At 32.5% G+C, this 25,663-nt stretch overlaps 1 protein-coding gene across 2 annotated transcripts in view; it reads left to right on the top strand.

The window, feature by feature from the left end:
- The first annotated feature begins 2,251 nt into the window (after nt 1-2,251).
- The window catches only part of LOC129243876 (putative uncharacterized protein DDB_G0282133), a 219,843-nt gene continuing 196,431 nt past the window's right edge, over nt 2,252-25,663 (top strand). The window contains exons 1-2 of one of the 2 annotated variants that reach the window (XM_054881283.1): nt 2,252-2,363; nt 8,473-8,653. The gene's annotated coding sequence lies outside the window, so the exon portion shown is untranslated. Of the gene's footprint in view, nt 2,364-2,916; nt 2,937-8,472; nt 8,654-25,663 lie in introns of those variants that run through there. The other variant, XM_054881284.1, reaches the window with a different exon arrangement.

Here is a 25,663-nt window from a genome sequence, read left to right as displayed (position 1 = left end):
CAAAAAAGTAAGTGTTTGCTCTTCCCTTTCAAAAATTCAAATTGAAGTATTTCATTTAATACTACCATTCGGAAATGCACGGCTTCAAATCTCTGGGCATGAAAAACCAATTGATAGAAAAAGGTTTTTCAAGCAATGGTCGCCCATCGACGGACAATGCCAATCCTCCAAGCGCATTTCTTTCATGAAAAAGCTCCTCATAAAAGTCATCTGCCACTCGGAGTCGGCTTAAAACTATAGGTGCCTCCATTTTGCGGAACAACATCAAGACGCCCACAACAAATAAGATGAGGATCTCGGCCAAAAGTGTGTAAGCACCAAATATAAGTATTAGTTTGGGGAGAGAGATATATCTACATTATTTTTGGATACAATTTCTCGACAAACTAATATTTCATTTAATGCGCAAACGAAACCACGGGCACTAGTTAAATTTGATCATTATTGATTATGAAGGAGGTAATAAATAATATCGGTCACCGTAGCCGTGAGGCTGCATAGCCCGATATGAGAGACCAATTAATAGAAAAAGTTCTTTCAAGCAGTGGTCGCCTCTCGACAGACAATGAGAAGCCTCCGAGTGTATTTTTGCCTTGAAAAAGCTCTTCATAAAAGTCATCTAACGTTCAGAGTCGGCTTATAACTGGAGTTTGAACTATACTATATTTTAACTAGGTGAGAACTAATACTTTTCCAAACAGATGGGACGCTAGATATTTTGAAAAATCGTACTTGCGCTCCGTTTTAGTTCAACTTCAGATTCTATAACAAGCATTGGCAAGACAACTTGGTGTTAAAGACATCTGGCATTTTATCATATCTATAGAAACTATATATCGCAAGGCATGCTTGAAGGACTCTCGTGATTTTAACCTTCAAACAGAGGTGAACATAGGGAGGTATGATAGTCGTTAGGTTTCCAGTTTTGAAGAAAATATACACAGTGGAACCTAAGAGGAAGAAAGTTGGTTTGCTTGCATAAATAGAAGGGATGTAAAAATGAGTTACCAAAACAAAAGTCTTTCGCGGTCAACTTAAACATGTTTGTCTATGAAATATCTAACGTAATGAATATTGTTGTTGTATGTAGAACATTCATATACAATATAAACATATAGAACTTCATAAACAGCACTTTACAGAACATTACTGACATAAATTAGTCGACACAGAGATATGAGACATTCATTTGGTAAACTTATGTAAGCATTTATGTATATGGAACGTACCTTATTTTTACGACAATTAATTAAAAATTTATTTAAAAATAAATCAAGTGTCATTTTATTTATTTTTTATAAACAGGTCCTATTAAAATTAAGGTCTTGCACACACGAGCACTACACAGCAATATTTCTTAGAATAGTAAACTACTTCTAACCATTAATGCTAACCTGTATTTTGCTTGTGCTCGAAATTTTCCGCTTGATGGCAAAATGCTAAGCTGTATTACGAATTGCAGTGCAAAGCAATAACAATTAGTAAATGGCCATTTGACCATTACCCATTGTCAGTTAAAAAGCTGAGGATATACAATCAAAAAGAAATAAGAAGTTGGAGCAACTCAAATAAAAAGTAACTCAAACAAATAATAAAAAGCGTCCGGTAATGCTTCCGTAAAAATTTCCATCAAGCAAATAAAATAAAAATGTAAACAAACGTATGGTACAATAATTGAGATGATTAAGGAAGTCAAGGTCGTTAAGAAACCTCATAGCGATTGGAGAGCCGACAAATATTGCAAAGTCAGTCTGACTTGAGAAAATTTTAAAAGCAAATAAAATAAAAAATAGCGACAACTTGTAAAATAAATAAAAGTTTGTAAATCGCTGGCTTTTTAGCCGTGTGCACTAGGTAGTGATATTACGAGCCCCAACATGTTGCCACAACAACAGCAACAAAGGAAATTGGGCAGGTGCGAACGCTTGATCGCTTATGAACACTCAGCTGTTCGCCAACATCAATTAAGCTTTCTTGCCGCTCAACACTTTCATACCTCGAACACCGAACCGAAATCACTTGAGGAAGAACAGCAATAGCAACAGCAACAGCTTTGTAAGTGGCCAACAACAAAGCGATTATGGTCAAGTAAATGGGGCCCAAAAACAGCTGAGGCGATGCGATGTCTGTTCGCACTCAGACTGGTCTTCTTCGTTTTCCTTTTGTGTTTGCTCATTGGCGTGGCAGCGAAGCTGAGCAGCGTTACCAAGCGATCACAGTGACTTTAGTTCTTTTTCAGTGTTCGTGTCGATCGGGTTGACGAACGCGGATCCGGCAGTATTTCTCTGCTTAACGTCTGTGTGAACGGGCTGCGCGCTAAGTCTCCAACGGCAGCGCCAAACTACTTGGAGCCGAGCGCTGAGGTGAATTCGAACTTCGAAGTGATAATTTTTTTTACGATTTTTGCAAAATGAAGTTAAAAATAAAATAACAAAGCGAAAAATTCAATTCACAATAAGAAAAAATTAAACAACTTTTCTGATGCATTGAAGCAAATAAGGTTAAGGAAATTTAAAATATTTCCAAAAGTAAATAAGAAATAAACGCAATAAACGATGCGCGCATGTAAACGAAATCGAAAGTGCGAACTTGTGTGCTGCAAAAAATTGTGGAAAAAAGAAGAAAAAGCAAAGCAGTCAAAATCAAAGCAACAAAAAAAAAACAGTAAACAAACAAGAAAAACGAAATAAAATACAACAAACGAATGACAAAACTCACCGAAAAAAACTCGCCGAGTATTGAAGTGCATATTTTGTTAAAGATGCGCTCGCACGAGTGCAGAGTGCAAAGTGAAGTATATGGCATTAAAGAAAAGCTTATAAGGGAAGAAGCAAATTGCCATATTTTGGTTATTGACTTGTAGGAAATGCAAGCGAATTATATGAAAATACTCAGAAAAAAAAAACAAAAAAATTCAAAACATTTTTTATCTGTTTGTGAGTAAACAGAGATTTTAAGTGTTTAATATTTGCTGAAAGTGGAAAGTTTAGTAGTATTGGACCTTTTTGTTTGTTTGTTTTTTCTTACAGTTAGGAAAAACCGTATTACGTGCATAATAGGTTATTGATTTGGCAGAGGTACGGAATATGTTTTGACCTAGAAACAGATTTGTGCAGACTGCCGTAAATTAGAAGAACTTTTAACTCAAAATCCTTAAAAAATTAAATATTATACATATGTATGCTTTTATTTGATTTTTGTAAAAACTGTATTGAGTAATATAAAAACTAAACACATTTGAAAAACAAAGAATATAAATATGCATAAAAACTAAGTAAAAAAATATAAAAATTGCAAACGTTTGATTTCGCAATTATTTAACTCTTCCTGAAAAAGGTGTTCGTACTTAATGTTGCTTAAAAAATATCAAAAATCAGTTGTTAAAAATAAACTAATAATTATTTTCTAGTTAGAAATATGAATTAAAGAAATTATAATATTCCTCATAATATTTTTTGCTAGATGCGATATCAAAATCAATTAGTATAAAACAGAATAACAAAAAATATTTTTCAGCAGCAGAACGATTAGTTCCTCCAATACTACCTACACCTCAAATAATTTCTTTTATCGTGTAAATAATTACATTTTTTTATAAATATAAAGTAAATAATAATAAAATTATGGATATATAATTTTAATGTTATTAAATGATGGTTTGGTAATTTTGCTAAAAAAACAATGAAATTTGTTTGCCTTTGTTAATGAAAGTTTATACAAAGTTACATGACAGAGTGTTTTTTTTTGAATAAATATCCTTAAAACAACTTATTGCGTAAAAAAAATACTAAAATATAATTTTGATGCCATAATGCAATAATTATAAAATTTTTTTAAAAGATAATGAATGAGGTATTTTTTTCCAAGTACCCAAAGCAATTGTTGAAACTAATATCAAGAATCAGTTGGTGAGTTTTTTTTGTAAGAAAATATGTATACCTATTTGTATTTTTCATCAGAACTTAATTCAAGTTAGCTCAAAAGTTTAATAAAAATTGCTAAAAAGTAAAAAAAAAAAACAAAACAAAAGAAAACTCGGAATGCGCGTTACCTCCAAGAAATAATTTTGTTTTATAAAATGCTAAATTATTTTTGTTTAACAGAAAAAAGTGTCTAATTCCAAAAGGAAGTATTTCTTAGAATGATGTCCTCAATTTAGCTTAAAATATACATTTTTTAAACACTTATTGTAGTATGAACCTTTATTAAAAACTTATGAATTTGGAAAAATAAACAAAAGATCTAACTATTTGTTATTAAAAATTGTTGAAGAATTTTTTTGGTTTTTTTTAACAAAAGAAAAAAACTTTTTTCTTGCAATGCCTTTTATTATTATTTAAATACAAAAAAAGGTCGAGTAAAGCGTGCATCTCAAAATTTATTGCAATTTATATTTTAATCTTTACTTGTGAGACTGACTAAAAAGTTTGGGAACGAGAATACATAAAAAAATTGTTTTTGGTTTTTTTCTAAATATTACATGTTGCACCAAAACGAAATTGTTACAACTTATAAAGAAATAATTTCATTCAAACCTAAGCAGACTAACTAAGCAAATCAAAAGCTATTAGAATAAAATTATTAGTAAAAATGTGTCTGCCTTAAAGAGATTATGAAAAAATAAAACAAATGCTTTGACACGAACTTATCGTACAAATTCAAGGCTGAATTGTATTTAAATCAAAGAAATTATTTTTTAATTAATTTCAATAAAATTATAAACTTTCAAACAAAGCTAACTAATTTTATTGGAAAGCAAAAAAACATATTTTTAAAAAATCCTAAACCAAGAGCCAACAAAAAAAATTGCTTTGAAAAAGTTTAGAAATAAATATTTTTACACAACATTCCTGAAAAAAAGGGTTGTTCATATTAAAATAACTCAATTTTTTTTCGAGAGGCTGAATAACTGTATTTGTTTAAAAGTTATTATTTAAAAAAATGTATTATATACGATACAATTACTTTTAAAATTTTCATTACTCTTTTTTTTAGTAGGGCGTAACCATTTGTTATATACGAAAGTGTTCCTAACACTCTTTAATAAAATTGAAAAATAAAAATAAAAATTGAAGATATCAAAACACAATTCTATAGTCATGAATATATTGTCTCTAAAATTTAAATATCCTTAATTAGTATTCAAAAATCCACTATTTCGAGAAAAAATCAGTCCAAATTAGAAAAGTTAAAATTTAATTCTTTTGAATCAATTTTCGTTAAATTAAATACTTAAAAAATCTATTATTTCGAGAAAACATCATTACAAGAAATTTTAAAATTTAACTATTTTTAATCAGGAAAAAATCATGCCAAATTAGAAAAGTTAAAATTAAATTAGTTTTACTCAATTTTTATTAAATTCATGTTTACTATTTCGCTAAATGAAAAAATATATTAAATTTTTTTTCTGAATAAATTTGTATTAAACTTTTTTAGTGGTATTTGACTTTTGATAGTATTACACTATCCACTAATTGCCAGCTACCATTTTTTTATAATTACTCATTACTGAATTTGCATCCCTTTGAGAAATGCTTATAACAATATGTGTACCATATCTATATATCATACACACCTACATAGATATATGTATTTTCGATTATATATTCATATGGCATAAGCCCACACGGGCTCATAAAATTTGATAGAAAATTGCAGTAGTATGTCGAATAGTAAATTTTTTAATATTTCTTTAATTTTCCCACTCGACACACATTAAGATACCTAATTTTCGTATCAAGTTCCTTTTAATGGATTTTCGCACTATTAAAATCGGTAAAAGCAAAACTTTTCCAAAACCCACATATGATTTCACAATACTTTGACTGCACAAAATGAACTTGAATTTGGGCATTAAAAACAGCGGCATATTTTTGTTTTTCATTCCTTTAGCTGATTTTCACTTTAGCGAGTAGCGCATGCGCACGCGAATCTTGGTCAGCAGAGCAGAGCAGCCAAGTAGCTTGCATAAATATACATACATACATATATGCACACATTTATGTATGTATTAGTAGACGGAAATCGGGGAACAATTAAGAGAGCATATAAAATTGTGAAAATTTGCAAAAATGAACAATACAACTACACGCCAACATAAGCAAACGTCTGCTTTTTGCACATTTTGCCACATCTGTGGCAAACTTAAATGAACTTTACAAACAAAACAATATATATACCAACTTTTTTCCTTCATTTTCCTAGACTGCATTGCAAAGAAAATACACAAACGAAACGAAAAAAGTGCATGCGATAAGTAGCGAGTACACCAATAGTTTGTAAAAAAGATAACAATAAGCAAAGAAGAAATCGCAAAAAATTGCATAAGATCAGCAGCAACAGCGGCAGCGGCAGTGGCGACGACGGCACTAATATTCGCCACTGAAGCAGCACCAATAGCAACAACAGCGTTATTAGCCGCATCCATGCCTCTTCGTTTTACTGTTGTTGTGGCCGCTGCTGTCGGTTCACTTGTCCATCGCAGTCACGGCCGTCTGGCTGCTAAATTTTTGTTTTGTTGTTCTTATTGTTGTTTTTTGCATTTTTGCAAATGCTCGTCTTCGTTCGTCTGCTGATTTTGGTGCCTTTGGCGTACAAGTATAACTTTAATATTTTTTATTTCACTTTGTTGCTGCTGGTCGCGTGTGTATTCATTGCATTTTGGGGATTTTCGAGTTTGTTGCGGATTTGTGAGAGTTTTGAAGTGCATTTGGGACTTAGCTGAATTTGGGGTTGCCTCTTCAACGAATATATATTTTTTTGTTCTTTTTATTGAATATATTCGTAGATTTAGGTCTTTTTTAAGAAGCGGATGATTTTTTTATTTCCAAGAAATAAGTTTCAATAGTAGTTTTATATAGTGCGGAATAAGCAAACGTATGGAGGTACATACATATTTTTTGTAATTAAATTACAAATATGTAGTTCATAACCGAAGCAATTGACGAATAAAGAAATCCAATTAACCAATTATTTGCTAAAAAAAATTTTCTTCAAAACCCAAACACATAAAATCGTTTTTTTTTTATCAGAATCACCCACTTTCCTTTCTTGATATCAAATACTGTATACAAAGCAAAACAATTCTTCAATTTAAATTTGAGAGGAACTCATAACGTTATTACTTTCAAATCTTGTGAAAATACTCAAAATATATACACATTTTTATATATTTTTTACTCTTAAGTCACAAATATCAGAAAAGTTACTAATTTATATAAGAGTATGTTTTTTACAACAAAAACAGAAAAGTTCAAATCACTTTCTAATATCAAATCAGAAGAGTAGCATGAAAAAAATATGCAATCCTTTCTTTAGTTCCTAAAATATATGTTTTTTTGTTCGAAATTAAAATACTTAAAACTCTTTATTATGATTTCTTTATTTTTGCTTCGATTTGCTCAAAAGAAAAAGATCTAATTTTTTTTCAGCTGAAAATTAGTCGGAAATCTGAAGGAAAACATAAAAACTTTAGCTAGCCTGATTTTCAAAAATTGTATGCAACCAAACGAACGGAAAGAAAGCAAAAGAAGTTTGTGCAAGGAATGCAATACCAGCAATTTTAAGATCTAAAGAACTTGTATGAGAAACAGAGCCCAAATATATTTAACATAAGTACCACTTTTGAAATTTAACTAAAAGAAACCAAAATTCAGAAATCATTTTTGTTCATAAATCGCTAAGAACTAAAACCAAACTTTATTTTCGTTTTTAAGAAAATTAAATTACACTAAAAGGGTTCGCAATAAAAAAATTTCAGATTTTGAATACGATCGTACGAATTTAACAGAATAAAACAGATTAACTAAACAAAGTTATTTTATATATAAAAGAGTTCTCTTTACCTTAAAATTTTAATAAGAATAAAATTTTTCATTTTAACCCTCAAACATCGATCATATTTTGTGCTTTCTGAATGAGTTCTTAGTGCAATTCTTTTTTGTTTTTTGTACACAGCCTTACAAGGGCATCTACCGCATAAACCACCGATAATATTAAAAGCTCATATATTATTTCATTAGATGTTCACGTAAAGCCATAATTTCGAATAAAAATAGTAAAAACATATGCACTTCAACTTGGAAATTGTGTCAAATTGGCACAAACAACGCTTGAAGATCAAAGTTAACAAAACGCATAATAATGCTTTTATTCCTTAATCAAATGAACAAACTCCAAAACAAACACAAAAATATGTGTCTTAAAATCCTACTTATAAAGTAAAAACATTTTCGAAAACGAAAAAATAATACAACACTTTTACTTCCAATTCAATAAAAAACTTAAAATAAATGTTTATACTTTCTAAATCCAAATTAAAATAAACTGCAATAAAAAATTTCTCATTGAAAAAAAGTTACTTCTAAATGTATTTCTTCGCTAATTAATCAACATGATTTATTACTTCGCCTCATCAAATTAAAAAAATCAATTAATAAAACTTCCTAAATTTCTTTTCTTTTCTCAAAGGATCTTAAAAAATCTGTGTGTGTGTGTCACTAGCTTCAATTAAATGTAAAAAGAAAAAGATTATTGTCATTCGGCTTACCGTGTTTAAAAAAAGTCAAATTTTGCTTGTATCGAAAGATTTATTAACATTACGTAAGAAATTTATTGTACAGAAAGTGGGAATTCATAAAACTCTTGCGAGGTAAGTAAATGTTATTTTCAAAAATTTGCATTTATTTATGTATATCAAAGTGATTACGGCAATAAATTCAATTTTTACAGGGTATAAGATATTTAGTAAATGATTAGAATATAGCCTCTCTATCACTTCAAAAAAGTAAGAAAAAGAAAAAAGAAATTTAAATACATTCAAATTTTCAAAACCAATCTTTGAGCTAATTTAAACGATAACTTTTCACTCTTGGTGGAAGGGCAGGCTTGGTGTCAAAAAACGTAGATAAGTCAACGGGATAGGCAGGAACGCACGCTCAGCCAAATCGAGCAGTTTTTTCACATTTCGCACCCGCTCAACGAACGAACGACCAAAGGAAATTGTCTGCTTAAACGTAAAAAATACGCAAGGAAAGCCGCAAACAGAAAGGCATCGTGTAATGCACGAAGATTTTCGAAGACTTCTTTAAAAGAAAATATGCAAAAAGCTCAGTGTGGAAAGTCATCGGATAAATTACCTCATTCACTAATCAAACTTTTTACAAATATTATTAGTAATTTCGAAAAAAATATTGAAACATCTGACTGATATTTTCTTCAGTGATTTTGTTGATCTGATAAGTTTTACACGGCATTCTAAATTTTCTGCCTTTAAGCCTATGGAACTAACCGGCACTGGATGGCAATGCTAACTCCCCATTGCTAAACCAGACATGCCTCTCTGGTAGCTCTGAAATGGAGAGAAATTTGTAATACTTAAAGGAGTTTAACTTTTTTCGATCTTTGTGATACTTTTTTAAGACACTTTAGATACAAAATATCTCTGGTTTTCGGGCAGAAGACTTTATTTAGAGCAGAAGGCTTCTTCACGTTTAATTCTCTATATTATAGTATTTAAAGGTTTCTTAATAGTTTTTACTTTATTTGGGTTCCCTATATATTGGGAACATATGAAGGTACATGGAAGAAGGAATGTTTTTTCCGAAAAAAAAACGAAATTTTCGGACAGGTGCTATAATTCACTTCCGAGTGAATTTCAAGACAAAGTCTGAGTTTAATTTATATTATTTGTATAGCTAAATAAACCAATGAAATATAGAACTGAAAAAAGATTGCCTCAAATGTAAATTAACTTGGTCGGTATTCTAGGCTAATTCATATCACACGCTAATTCTCATACTTTAAAAGAGGGTATGTAACTTTTCGCAATTGCTAAAAAATACAAGAAATTACATACAGAAAATATGAATTTTTAGACACCCTTTATGAGCATTATTTACGCTCACATACTATTGTAAAAAAATGAATTGCTAACAAAAGTTATAACTAATGGTATATTTATTTTGCGACACTTCATCAAATTACAATTCAAGAAATACATTGTTGATTGAATAACAACAATCACTCTTTTTTTACTCTGGGAATGTTGACAATTAAACGTCACTTTTAGGCAACACTTAATTAATATTTCACGCTATAATAATAAACTATCATATTTATGTATATACATACAGGATTATATACGTGTACAAGTTTTAGTTGAATAAATGTCCTATCAACAAACACAAAAGCGATTACTTTATACGTAAGTTTTATCGCGGTGGTGAAGTAATTTCAGATGTTTGGCTAACCGCCGACACAACTCATTGGCTGCTAACAATATCTAGGACATTTTTTTGGCAATCGTATTTTGTTCTCTTTTTTTTACTTCATTCCGACTTAGTTGTTCTACTCGCTTGAGTTATAGTTGACTTCAGACCTTTAGAAAAAAAACTGATATCAAACTGAGGTAATACTTTCTACAGAATATCTACATTTTTTTCATATTTGTTTATTCCTATTCTCCCTTTAGCCTACTAAGTCGATACTTATTTAGCTACTATAGAATGGAAGCTTAGTATAATATTTATATGTGTCAAAATTACCTATCATCCTGTATATAATTATGTACATGTGTATGTGATATCGTTTAAAGTCCTCTAGTCTACCACCAATCTTATTTAATCGGCGCAAGTCACATCCCGCCACATTTAAATTGCTCAAGTTGAAAGTAGTCAGCTCCGTTTTTCCAAGAACTAAGGCAAAAAAGAAGCTCTGAGCTCAGCATTCTCAAATTGAGAGTTATGATTTTTTCATTTCCCATGTTCTGATATACATATGATGCAAGTAGTGTTATACTATACCTCATTAAAAGGTGTACGCTTCCTTAGTAAAGGATGAGTTGCATATAGGAAAGTTACAGTTCAACCAGCATTAGTTTGAGTAGTATTCAACTGCTTTTTCAAATCTGCTGAGGTTGACATATTTATTTTTCATTTTGTTCTTATGGTGAACTGGCATCACCACGTGATCGCATAATGGATTCTGATTGATGGAAGTAAGCAGAGATATATGTTACGTTATCTTATGGCAAATTGGCATAGGAAACTATGTCATGCTTATAAAAAATTAGATTCTTTCATTTTCTGTATATTTGGCTAATGTCAAAAGTGACATAAACACAAGGTACCGGAATTATTCACTACTCGCATCTAGACGTTACTTTTGAAGGATCCTTTATTTTAGATATATAATGTGCAGCTTAATGTAGAAAAGGACGGGGAACATTTTAATTTTAAGCCTTTAACTCCTCAATGAATGGGCATTTTCAGTCTCTTTTGCGTGAAATGACAGAAAAGTCATATAGCAGTGGAATATGGCGATTTAAAATGTACCACAAAAAAAAAAATTTCATAAAATTCTGTTATAAATATTTTAGTACCCCAAACTTAAGCCTAAACACATAAAATAAGTCAAAAAGGAGAATGTATTATATAAAGGTTAATTTCGTTATTGTGTACTCAAAAAATTGCTTCGATAAAATTCCTATAATTCTTCTATGTATAATTATAGAACTAGCCGAACTTTAACCAGACTTTTGAAAAGCATAGCTACCTTGATTTGTGCCTACAAACCTACACCTAGAAACCAACTGAAAGGCAATCAACTCTTGCACGTACACTCACGCACACGCTACCTCGGTTACCCATCCATCCTATGCTAATCACCCTTTACACTCAAAATAACTGCAGAACCTGTGACAATTGCTAAAAGTTTTAATATACTCGTATTTGAGTTTCTGTCTGTTGTAGGTTCTTTCATAAATAATAGGACTATGTTTAAGTTCGTGCGGTTTTACAACAGATGGCGTAACTTGATTATTATTCCATCGATCCACATTTCCAAACATTCATTGGAGAGCTACTGTCGTAAGGCACAAACGTCAGTATAAGTTTTTTATTTGAAGCGTAAACAACAATATTTTTACCACACTTGAAAATGTCGAATTTCGTGCCAAATAATGTGTTTTTGCGGGGAATTTTTTAATATGAAGAAAAAAGCAGCCGAAAGTCATCGTATCTTGCTGGAAGTTTATGGTGAGCATGCTCTAGCTGAGCGAACGTGCCAGAAGTGGTTTGCACGCTTTAAAAGTGGTGATTTTGGCTTGGAAGACGAAGAACGCGAGGGTGCGCCGCCAAAGTTCATGGATACCGAATTGGAGGAATTGCTCGATCAAGATCCGGCTCAAACGCAAGAAGAGGTTGCAAAAACTTTGGGAGTTGATCAATCAACCATTTCCAAACGTTTAAAAGCCATGGGAATGATCCGAAAGGTAGGCCATTGGGTGCCGTATGAATTGAAGCCAAGAGACGTTGAACGCCGTTTTATGGCATGCGAACAACTGCTTCAACGGCACAAAAGAAAGGGTTTTTTGCATCGAATTGTGACTGGCGATGAAAAGTGGGTCCATTACGACAATCCAAAACGTCGGGCAACGTATGGATACCCTGGCCATGCTTCAACATCGACGTCGGCGCAGAATATTCATGGCCTGAAGGTTATGCTGTGTATCTGGTGGGACCAGCTGGGTGTTGTGTATTATGAGCTACTGAAACCGAATGAAACGATTACGGGGGATGTCTACCGACGACAATTGATGCGTTTGAGCCGAGCACTGCGAGAAAAACGGCCGCAATACGCCGATAGACACGCAAAGTTATTTTGCAACATGACAATGCTCGGCCACATGTTGCACAAGTGGTCAAAACATACTTAGAAACGCTCAAATGGGATATCCTACCCCACCCGCCGTATAGTCCAGACCTTGCGCCATCCGATTACTATCTCTTCCGATCGATGCAACATGGCCTGGCTGACCAGCACTTCCGTAATTACGATGAAGTCAAAAAATGGATCGATTCGTGGATTGCGGCAAAACCGACCGAATTTTTCACAAAGGGAATCCGTGAATTGCCAGAAAGATGGGAAAAAGTAGTAGTAAGCGATGGACAATACTTTGAATATTAAATTTGTAACCATTTTACGTCAATAAAGTTTCAAATTTCGAAAAAAAAACCGCACGAACTTAAACATAGTCCTATTAATATTTAACCCTTCAACGGCTCTGAGACAAATGTATCATATGTATCCCACGTATTACCTTCCACCTTGTGTTAGGGAATTTTGCAGATGCTTATATGAACTCGGAATATAAAGGGTTTTTCAATAAGGGCGGGTAGATGTTGCTGTGTGGCACGTAGCGCCGTCCTGCTGGAACCACATGTCGTCTAGGTCCATATGGTTCAATATGGGCCATAAGAAATTGGTTATCATCGTTGTGTAGCGGTCGCTGTTGACGGTGACCGCCTCACCAACGTCGTTTATAAATAGTACGGAGCAATGACGACGCCGGCCCAAAATTCACAACAAACGGTAACTTTTTGAGGATGCATTATCACCTGGTGAACCTCGTGTGGACTGGTGTCGTGCCATATACGGAAATTTCACTAAAGATGATTTTTCGCCCAAAACAGGGGTTCTCTTCCAAACGATTCGAAGCCCAGTCAGCGACGTTGTCTATGGTCATCAACTTTGAGCTCCTGGGTCAGTTGGATCTTGTACGGGTATAGGCCCAAGTTCCAACGTAAAATTCGCCAAGTTGAAGTCTGCGAAAGGCTGATTGTTTACTGACCCGGTCTTTTCAAATTTGGCCACCAAACGTTGAAGAGTCGACTTTGAAGGGCCACCACATCTACCGAAAAATGGGCGCAATGCGCGCAACGTTTGCGTTAATGAACACTCATTTTGATAATAAAGTTTTATCATTTCAACGTGCTGTTCAATCGTGTAACTTGCCATGATGATTTGGCATAAACAACTGAATAATAAACAAAATATTTGACAGATGTCACCAAAACGAAATGGCTGCCACAGGGCGTCAAAATCGACCCGCGGCAATTGAAAAACCCTTTATATAAATGGGTATTTTCATTCAGTATATTCTTTGAAATAGTGTAAAAAATTAAAAAAATTGTTTACAAGTTTCACAAGGAGGACAACAGTCTTAGCATTTAAATTCTGCATATGTTCTGACCATGTAAATAATGTTGTTGTTGCATATTTTTTTACGTATTGGAGATTAAGAATTTCAGTGTGGTTTACGCTATTAGAGACTAGAAGAAATTTAATTATAATTAAACTTACACTCATTGCACCACACATCACTTACTCGTATATAGTAATCTTGACTCTATTTCATCTCATAAAATTGTTGCCGCGTTTAATAATGTTACGAGCTACGTCTATGGTCTCGAAAGATAGAGCCATATTTCTTTGTGGAAAAACCAAATTTTAGGATGCAGCATTTTTGAATATCTTAAAACTGATGACATCTAATAGGCGTCAAACTGATTAGTGAACTAAAGTAGAGTCTGATTGTCCCCAAATATTCCACTTGTCTTCATCAAGGTTGCTTTTCAATAATGCTGTGAGGGAGTAACTAGAAAGGGGTAATACACGATTACTTTAATTCTATTTAATTAATTTGTTTGTGATTAAAGTGTTACCATTTCTCTGTCTTTCTATTTTTAATAACTATATTTTCTAATTTCGACTATTATTCCTCATGTTGTATGTTCCTGACTATACCTATATTTATCTCTAAGTTTATTTTAATTTCAGTTACATTACATTTCATTTATAGTTGAACTTAAGTAATAACATTTTCTAAATTGTTGGTTTTAAGTTTGCATTGTAAAAAAATAATTCATTTTCAATACTATTTTATTAAATTCCAACGTAAATATTATAAAAGACTTAAACGTCTTACAGACAAAGTCTCATTTCTTATATAAATAAATAAATGTACGTAATGGTTTTACCTTGGATTGAGAAATTTTTCTATACCGTTTAATTGCTTTTAATTATTTTATTTGATATTTTAATCTTATTCTTATTGGCAATCAGCAATGTCGAATAACCCAACGTGAATATTTGCGGCAAAAGTAACGAATGAAAAAATTAAATTCGCCATATTGAACCCGAAATCTAAAATTTGTCAACATTGACCACAGATTTGAATCCTTCGTAACCAATCTTAAATGTAAATATCTTACCTTTTTCTGATATTTTTGTTTTGATTCCAAAAGTGTTAAAATGTAAACACTGGATATTCAAAGAAAAAGTATTTCTAATTAATTCCCCTTTATTTTGATAGTCGGTACTCTGTGATGGAATTGTCTGGCGAATATTTTGACAGTACCATAACTTAAATTGCCGAGCTGCTTAGCTGATAAACAACCTAAAAGTCTTACATCATTTGCTTAAAACTTATTATCGCGCCACTAAGTGTTCATGTAATTCCTTCACTATTAGTTTAAGCAAAAAATGGGAACCTTCAAATATTTGAAAAATTACATATGTCTGCTATTTTGGGCGCATTAGCTCATACGGGCATTGGTTATTTCCAAAATATCATATTTTTTTGTTTTGGTTATGAATGATGTATGTATTAACCTATATCTTATTTATAAAAACATGGCATGTAATCACGAAAGCCCTCAGCTAACAATGGTATTAGCGCAGGGTGACATAATTATTGTGTGAAAAAAATAAAGCAAATAAATTTAATGGATATATAAAAGAAATGATATGAGAGAAATGTAAAGTGGAAAAAACATAATGTTTTTATTTTTTTATTTTGACAAACTAACAACTTGCAGCCACCGGCGTAAACCACAACAAAACTCCCACAATTGTTAGGGCGACACGGTTCCTTTACACATCCATCTACACCCGCCCATGTAAACAGTCATGCTTGCGCGCAAATAAGTTTGATTGTTATGCGCAGCTGCCAGCCAACGCATTGAGACGCCACTTAAACTTGTATCAATCGCTTTAACCGCGCTCCAAGCAGTGAAGAAAAGTTAAAAAAAATAATAATAATAACAATAACACTAAATGTGGGAATGCACACATACATGCGTACACAAGCATAATCATATATGGTAACCACTGGGTGATGCACCGGTTGGCAGAGGGAAAACCTGGTGTGTGTGAGAGTTATCTAATCGACAGGTTGTCTGCCTTTTTATATGTAAAAAAAGTGTTTGCACAAAAAACATGCCCATGCATACATGAAAAAAAGTGCACATACATACATACATACATACAAACGTATTTAGGGGCATATGCGAAGAGAGAAGTATTTATCGAGCTCAGCTACTTGGTGACAATATAGACAGCGGCGGCTGCTTCGTTTCCCTGCTCATCATCTTTTTTGCCTTTACTCCGTGGCTTTATCTCATTTTTATGTTTGCTAATTTTTAATTTCTTTATTTTTCATAGCCTTTTCGCAATCAACCAACATCATCTCTTCCTCTTTTGAAATGGTGCAGAGTGAAATAAAGTCGCCCTGTGTCGTTTTAGCAAAAACTTAAACGAAATATTTTTGTATAAATTATAATTAAAAACGTACATATACAATTATTTGAATATTGTTAAATCGCCCACAAGTATATAACACAAGTATATAAAATCCGACAAATGCAAAACAGCAGCAGAAATAATGAAGCGTGGTAGCTAAAATTAATGCAAAAGTTCAAGACAACTGTATCGCTTAATTCACAAATGAGCTCGAAGCAGCGCAAAACTCAAGCAAGCAGATTTAGAAGTGTACAAAATTGTGCACACTTTTTCAAGTGCTTGAACGTCTCCTCAATATCATTTTTCACGATGTTGATCACATCGCCGAACACAATTACGGGAATAAGTAACACTGGCACCCTAATATTTCCTTAAAAAGTAGTACATAATTCAAAGAATGTTTGCAAAGTGAACACTTTGGGATCGTTGAATCCAGAAATGAGTTTCATTAATTCTAAGTTGAATATCTTCCAAAAAATGATTCATTTCTTTTTATTTCTTCGGATGCAAAGATTGAATTTAACAAAAATTCATATTTTCCGTTTTAATTTAATGTTCTTACTTTTACATTTTCTGTCGGATTTGGGTGCCCCAAGGCTTCAAATTTGTGTTAATATATTAAATTTTTTTTTCTATATTTTCCTCTTTTTTTTTTGCCTATATCACAAAAACGCTTTAGCGACCTAAAAAACACTTTTTTAACGATGAACTCTTTTCTTGTAGATCAGCTTGACACCCTACGTTGATTGGTGAAGTTTAAACACTTAGAAGTACATACATTTAATGATGTACTCTCTATGCTCAGTTACATAGATTTGTTGATCGTCCCGCAGCTTATGTGGAACAAAACTAGAAATAATATCTGGCATAGCCAGAAGTTCCGTCAAAATGCGCAGTTGTCTTGTCTTCAGCATTCTCAATCCCATTTAAATGTTTTTCACAGATGATTTGTTATTATTATTTTATTAATACTTTTAATAAAATCACACACATTTTCAATGTTTTTCGTAAGTAATCTAGTCTTTTGAATATCACGGGCGAACAAAATTTTATTACCTTTCAGAAAAAATGTTCGAAATATAGTTAAACGCAGAGCCGAAGTAAAAAAATGTAATGCAACGAAGCGACATATAGTCTCTATACTATAAATGATGGCAGATTTGTGATATATTATTTATTTCAACAATAAATATCTATACTACAATTTTCCGACGGGTCTTTATATACTAAATCCGAACTTGATCAAAGAATAGGTCCAGATTTTTATATCTTCGAGATATTCCAACCAAAAAGTGTAAAAATCACGATATTTGGTTATGGCTGACATAAAATATTTTTCAACGGCCTGGAGCTTGTCTGAATATATTATAGTTTCGAATTCGGTATGTATAAACTTTGGCTAAAATGTTACAAATCCGGATTTTGGTTCAAAATGTATGTCGACTTGTTCAACCCACATCATCACTAAGCGTTTTTCCACCCGATTGAAATCGCTTGTGACACTCTCAAATTTGTGTGCGTTTTTCGCTTTTTTTTTAATTATTTGATGAATTTGGCAAAATATTTACCAAGTTTAACACGAAAATCAATTGCAGATCTTTGCTAGAAGCTGATTGTCGAAATACAGAACTTACTTCATGGCACGACGATGCTGGACCAATACTGTATATAAAATTCAAAAATTGTTCAAAACATCTCCATCTATCGTTACGGATTTGAACTAGGTATTATTTGAAGAATGGTAACACTTAGCTGTCACCTGATTTGACAGAAAATTAGTTTTATTTTTCCGCTGAACGAAAATGGTTGTGTATACGCTCAAAGAACGCTGGGAAATATTGCGACATTACTTTGAAAACCATGGTAATGTTGCAGAATGTGTACGAAAATTACGTACAGCAATGGGAAGAAGAAAAGCACCGAATGAAGCGTATGTGCGTTACTTTGCGAAAAAAGTAAGAGAAACTGGGTTGCTTATTGACAAACCAACGCGAAAGACCAAAAACCGTGCGAACACCCGAAAATATTGCTGCTGTGGCCGAGAGTGCTCGTGAATCACCAGGAACATCAGTTCACCGTCGTTCTCAACAATTGGACATTTCGGAGACAACGAATTTTGCGTAAAGACGTTGGTATTACAAAGTCCAATTGCTAGCCGAAGCAGCCATATGAATGAAGTTGTGTTCCATCATTAACCGGAAGGATTGTACTTCAAAATAAATAAAAAAACAGTTTGGAAAAATATTGAGTAGTTTCTTTTTTATAGCATTTTTAATTCCGTAAAGTTATATGGCGGACCCTGTATAACGCATAGCAAAAGCGGATATGTAAATGCAAAAAAGGAACAGTAGAAAATTTATGTAAACTAATAGCCTTTAGTTAAAGAAAAAGATCTATTTATCATATGCAGAATCGCTGCTCCAGCTAATGACGACAATAAAAAACTATTAGATAATAAAAATGCTGTGGTTCCCCCTTGCACGTTTTATGAAGCGTATCTTAATTCTAAATATATGTTCATATAAATATACATATAAAGCAAAAAGCCAGCTGCTAGGTTAAATAAAATATATATTGTAAAATATTTTAAATCCACATAAAACAAAAAAAGGTGTAAATATACACCCACACATTTAACTGCAGGTATAACTATATATTTTTATAAAAAAATTAAAAAAACCAATACTTCGCCTTCATGCCCATTATCGATTAGTCAACGAGAACTCACACTATTTTTTTAGTCTAATTCTTTGTATCTAGCGTGATTCAAATATTCTAAAGCTGATCACAAATACTTACGCGCTACTAAAAATGGCAAAATCCCATACAACAAACTAGATTATTTGTATAAATTAGCATACATGAAACATATTAAATTAGAGGCTTAACAGCGCCATTTGACATTATAAAAGCTATGCAACGGCGTTGGGTACGCCATCCGGTTCTATATCGTGGATGTAATATAAACAATAGCAGGGGAATGTTTGAGTTTCTTAATGTAACCAATAGGTTAATGAACGATAAAGGCATGGTTGAGAAGTTTGATATAAATTTCAATACCAGTACAAATTTTTGCCGAAAAAATTAAATATATTAGTGTCGATCAAGTGAGACTAATTATAGTGTAGTGTTTAAGAGCCAGCTCGTTTTTAAATGTAAATTAAATACTTACATATTACATTTTGGATGGTCAATTCATATATTGTTTTTTTCTGGTAAATTGTATTAAAATTTGACAGATTTTGGATACTAACTTAAATAATTTGATCCAATCCATCAATTTCTAAAATTATATGATGCACATGAATACTATGCTATATGACTCGAATTAGCAGATGCCGACATCTCATGGGACGGTGCAATAACAACAGTACAGAACCGCGAACGATGGGAGAGTCTTACCGAGGCCCTATGCTCCCGAGAGGAGTGAACAAGGAAAAAATATATATAGAGCCGTAGAATGGGGTAGAGTTCAAATAGAGCTGGTTTTGAAATACACCGCAAACGTGTAATATAATCGCTGTCACACACGATGTACGGATCTAGAGGTGTGTTCAACATGAACCCGTTAACCGGCTCTTAGCGATTTTGCAGGAATCAGCTGATTGATGACAGTGGTTTCTTTACGAAAAAACTGCGATTGTGTTAGTGATATACGAAAAAAGTCAACCCAGTCTCAGCTTATGTATATTAATATACTTCGTTGCCGTATAAACAGCTACTGATTGGACGAGCGTATAAATACGAGCGAAATAAGCGGGCGAAATTCTGCTGTAGTATTCTAGGTGACGCGGCGCCCGAAGTTACTCTCACTATTTTTCTGGTATAGGCAAACCTGCTAATCTATCTTACTGGCCTGCAACTGGGCCAACACTAGGAACTATGTGACAAGTGAAGTAGTGAAGAAAAGTGCTGAATTATTCGAGAAAAACTCCGTTGAAAGGGTAGTCATCTCACAATCTTCTAGTAAGTACTGCTTTAAATCGATTTTCATCGAAGTGCCACATAGCAGATGGGTTGCGAAATCGAGCTATACTAGATGACAAGACTCAATCTGGCCTCAATCCCATATTATTGAAAGCGGACAAAGACCATGTTCACTAAATTTCTGTCCGTTCGTCTGATACTATAGCTATAATTATCTTTCCCTATGAGTTTGTGTGATTTCAAATTGATGCCAATTAACACTCAATCAAACTAAGCCAATGGCAAACCTCCGAGTGTATTTCTGCCATGAAAAAGCTTCTCATAAAAAATATCTGCCTTTCGGAGTCGACTGAAATCCTTGCAGTAGATATATAAAGTTCGGTCTGGATCGAATTTAGCACTTCCTTACATTTTATATAGCACATTCTAAAGCACCATTTGCCTGGGAATTTTTTTCCTGTTTGAAAGAAAGTACTTTTTAATGATTTTTAGTACACTCCAATGAACATAAGATGATACACATTGACACATATTTATAAGAATATTTTTATATTGTAAAAACACCAAAGCTAGACAAAAAAATGATTCGAAATGACCCAAGAACTAAAATGTACCAGCATAGACTTTTCAAACCTCTTGGAGTTTTTTGCTATTGTACCGAGTAAGAAATGATGCTTCATACATTGCGAAGTGTGTAGATATGTTTTACATTAAAAAGCGACAACAAATAATATTAACCAACACCTTTGTTTAATATCATTATTGTCATTCAGCCAAATCATGATGTATGCACCAAATTGAAAAAAAAATTGTATCATAAATCTATACAGGCACATTTATTAACACCATCGTTTCTTTCTAGCATTCTCGTATAGATTTCGTGTATAAAAACTAAAAGAAAATAAAAGTAATCAGTGTCTGCAATCACTTCAAGTCAACCAAATAGTAAATAAAAAGAATATGAAATAACAGTTTGAACAACTCAGGGACTGCTACTTGAAAAAAAAGATTGTTTTTAGAATTTTTCAAATCATTTCAATTTGATTATTCTGCAAGCATGCCAAATGCATTATTACTTGCAAGTAGTTATAACGGTAATAACAATTTTCAATAAATCATTATTCCTTAGTTCATCTGTCATTTAATAAACAGGAGGAGCAGTCTTTCACTTATTCACTTTTTTATGATTAACTAGCATTCCCTAACGTGCTTAGTAAATCCGATATGCACTTTTAATGTTACAGTGTAATTATTTCGCAATTAAAAATGTCACTATACATGTATGCGTATGTATGTGTGTGTTGATAATATTAGCTAAGATATAATTCCATGGAATGTTAATACCAAAAAAAAAAAAAATAATTAACTATGAGCTGTAAGGCAAAAGTAACATTGAATGAGGAAAGTTGAAGTATTTGAGAAAATTATACATGGAACACCTAATCAGACTTATAAGTGTATATGCATACATACGAACATACATTTATGTCATTTATAAGCAGGCGCTGAGTCTTATGCGATCACTCGCACTTTCTGCCTGCGCTAAGTCAACTTAGCTAGCCACTTATTATAATTTTTTTGATCAACACTTGAAATCTTATTAATCTTTATTAAATTAATGTCCATCACGCCAACTCTCATCACAATCGCTGTCAGTGATTATGGCTTTGATTAAGTTGGCTCGTTAATCGCCTTTTGATCTGTTTGTTGCCTTCTTTTTTTGGTTTTGTTGAAGAACGCAAAAGACATTCTCTTTTTTGTTTACGTTTTTTTTTTAGACTTATTAAATAGTATGTTTGTATGTACGCGTATACTTGATTTTTTTTTTTTCTATTTTCGCATATAATGGATTTGCCTTTTACCTGCTGCCCCTAGCATCGTATTGTTTACCACAGATTCTATTGTTTATTTTTAATGTTTGTCAAAATTGATAGCTTCCCTCATTTATTATCTAAACACTGTTTGCCATTCCTGCTTGCCTTTCAAATAATTTTATATTTTAGCATTCAAATAATACCAAAAACAAACTTTAATTGCCTCGCTAGATACCTATCATTTGTTAGTACACACTCAGCCGTATATCCATCTACTTACTTCACTAATATATTTAGCAGTCTGTGGTGCCATCTTAAATTTACTCTTCTTCGCGTTCAAAATGCTGCCATTAATGGTAAAACAAAACATTTTTCATTAAAATTTTTTTGAAAGTTCTTCACTAATACTCATCTGTCTTGGCAGTCATTATACGAATTTGAAGTAACAATCTAATTCACTTCATTCACTGCTCACATATATGGTCAGATGTGGTTACTGCTCAAAATTGAACGGCACAACAAATTTGCTTGTCAATAAACAAACAATCAATAATCGATACGCTGGCGGTGTATAATAAAAATCTAACAAGATTCGTTTAGAAAATAACAAACTGGCTTAAGCGCACCATTTTTGGTCAAATCCGGTATACTAAGTCGGTGTTTTACATTTTAATTTCACAAATTGTAAATATATAAAGTCAAATGATTGCTGTCTCCATTAATTATAATAACATAACAAAAAAATTAAAAAAAATAGAAGTGCGCAAAGGCGTTTCTGAAAATCAAAGTTTTTCTGAAATTGAATGAAATTTTACAGCAAATTATGTTCTTCTACAAACAATTTCCGTTTCTTTAGTATGCGGGATTTATGGCTGGGCTACCAATCCTGCGCATCCCCATTTACGTCGGTGGGGAAAACACAGGTGAAAGCATCCCAAGGCATCCAGTTCTACCTGTCATCTCGCAGTTTTATAGCGAGACGCTTGCTTCAAATACAGACACCCGCTTTCGGCCGCATCTCACATGATGAAACAGACGTCGATGAGAGTTAGGTTTTTCACATCTCCGACATCTGTGGTCCGTTTTGTTATTTAAATTATTATTTTTTTATATTTATTTATTTTATATTTATTTTTAGGTTATAATGTATGAATAAGCACCTTTCTTACTTGTGTTCACCATAATAATAATAGAATTAAATGCATCCGATGGTTTTGTAGTATGTTTGTATTTGTATTTTTTTTTTGTAATTTCATGTTATCCTTAACAGCATCTGGTTTTATGATAGAAAGGCACTCTAAGCTTTTATCGACTACTATTTGAAAAAAAAATTTGCGAATATTTTAGATTTCGATATCCGCGGTAGGTTTTGACCCAGCTTGTCTACAGTAGGTCACCTATTTATGCTGTATAAAAAAATGTCTACACAAATTATACAAGGTGGCTCACAATTAATCACGCTATCGGAAGATTTACAATTTCTGCCAATGGCGTCATACGTCAATCATTTTTGAGATTTGATGATAAAGATTTCCATCACTCAAAAATTTTTGTTTGTTATGTAATTGTTCAAAAATGAATTTATATACTTTGCAGTGCCCATTTTTGGTAATATGGTACAGGACAAACGAATAAACCGATTTGCATAAAATGTTCACCATATATAGCTTTCAACCACCATAGTGGTTGTGTCAATAAAAAGGTTATCCGTTTTTTGGAAAAGCAGAATATGAACATTTATCAAACGCAACACACAAATAGTAAGAATCATTTGTTTTTCTGTCATGATTGCTTTTGTTTTAAATTCAGGCACATTCATACAAAACAAAAGCATTACTGGCATATAAACATACCTTGCTCTCTTTGTTTCCATCTAAATCGATTGCATAGCAATGTTTTCGAATGTATTATTCTTACAGGTTGAGCAGTTAGACAAACAGCGTAAATTCCACGTATACCTATGACTCCATTTCAATACACACGTCTTCAGTTTCCTGTAAAAGTTTCATTTTGTATTACAATAAGCAAAGCTCAAAGCCACACTAGGCTTAAATTTGCGTTCAAAATGTTTTCCCACGGATAATTATTTGTTCGTCTATCAAGAACTGGAAGGGTCAAAACTCAAACGAAATTATTGCCTTTAAATGACAAAACCAAAAATGTTTAATTCCTCGAAGTACACAGAAATATGTAAAAAAATATCTTTCATAACAAAAGCATAGAGTAAATTTTTTTAGCTTTTATTTTTATTTATTTTTTTAGTAATATTGTATTTTTTCATTACTATCTATTTTTCTCATCGGGTATATTATATTTATAGCTACATGAGAACTATCGATATCGGTAGGAATGGCTTGACCACTAAGAATGGCAAGCTGTTCAGTAAGGTTTGGCCAAACACCCAAAAAGGTTGTTAGCGCCAATATATATATAAGTATAATGTTAGGCAAGCAACATCGAATTGAATCAATGTCATTGTGGGATTTCTCTCTTCCAAGAGGCATGCGTTCATAGTCAGTAATAATAATAAATAATATAATATATGTAAATAAATCGCTTCCACCTATAATTTAAGGCAAGGCCGAGGATGAAGCGAAAATCAAACTCAACTCAAGTTGATATAAAGTCCATGTAAATAAAGTAAAGAGCAAATTAGCACCGAGTGAAGTCGAAGTTCAAAATCAACGATTTCAAATCGGGGTCAAGTCAAAGGTAATCAGTTCCATAGCAATCTCAAATGAATTCTGATTAAAATTTCAATTCAAATCCGACACTTCACTTAAAGCAAGTATAGTCAACTTCGAGTAAAGTTTAGAATCAAACTCAGCGATTTACTGAAATTAAGGTCACTTCAAATACACTCAGTGCAATGGCAACCTCAATTGAATCCTAACAAAAATTTGGACTCGGACTCGAACTGAGAGCAACAAACGCTAGAGAGTTCGTGTCTACACCTACTACTAACATTGCGGCAAATTGTCTTGAACAGAATGAAAATTTGCATAGGTATATAAAATTTAGTTTAAGCAGCACCATATGTAGATGTAGCATATTCGAAATAGGAATAATAAGCAAGAATAATACATTTTTTTTTTCTAATTTGCTAATACCCAAAGCAAATATGGGAACACCTCTAATCCAATAAATGATAGTAGACCAATTAGCGACGTAGATCAGCACAATGAACTCTGTAAGGCGCCAAAAATACAAATGTATTATATTAGTATAGATTACTATTCTTTGAGCATTTCATCCAGGTATTATTTTTTTCTTTACGCGTTTTTTGCAATTATGTTGCTTTGGTTTTATAATAGCGACACGTATTCTCACACTTCCGCCAACTTGCCTACGGTGCTAATTATTTAATTTGCTTTAATGTGTTTATTTCTAAATGAATAAAAGAAGTACCTATTTTGAAAATAAAAAAAATATTATATTTTTCGGAATTTTCTTTGATGTTATTGATGTGTAGCGGCAAATTGAAGACCGTGAAACCTTTTGAAATGCAAATTAAAATGCCTACATTAATATTTGTTACTAATTTGATAGCTTTTTTA

Source organism: Anastrepha obliqua, chromosome 4 (assembly GCF_027943255.1).
Source record: "Anastrepha obliqua isolate idAnaObli1 chromosome 4, idAnaObli1_1.0, whole genome shotgun sequence".
Lineage (NCBI taxonomy): Eukaryota > Metazoa > Arthropoda > Insecta > Diptera > Tephritidae > Anastrepha > Anastrepha obliqua.
This window is presented reverse-complemented; position numbering and strand designations above follow the sequence as displayed.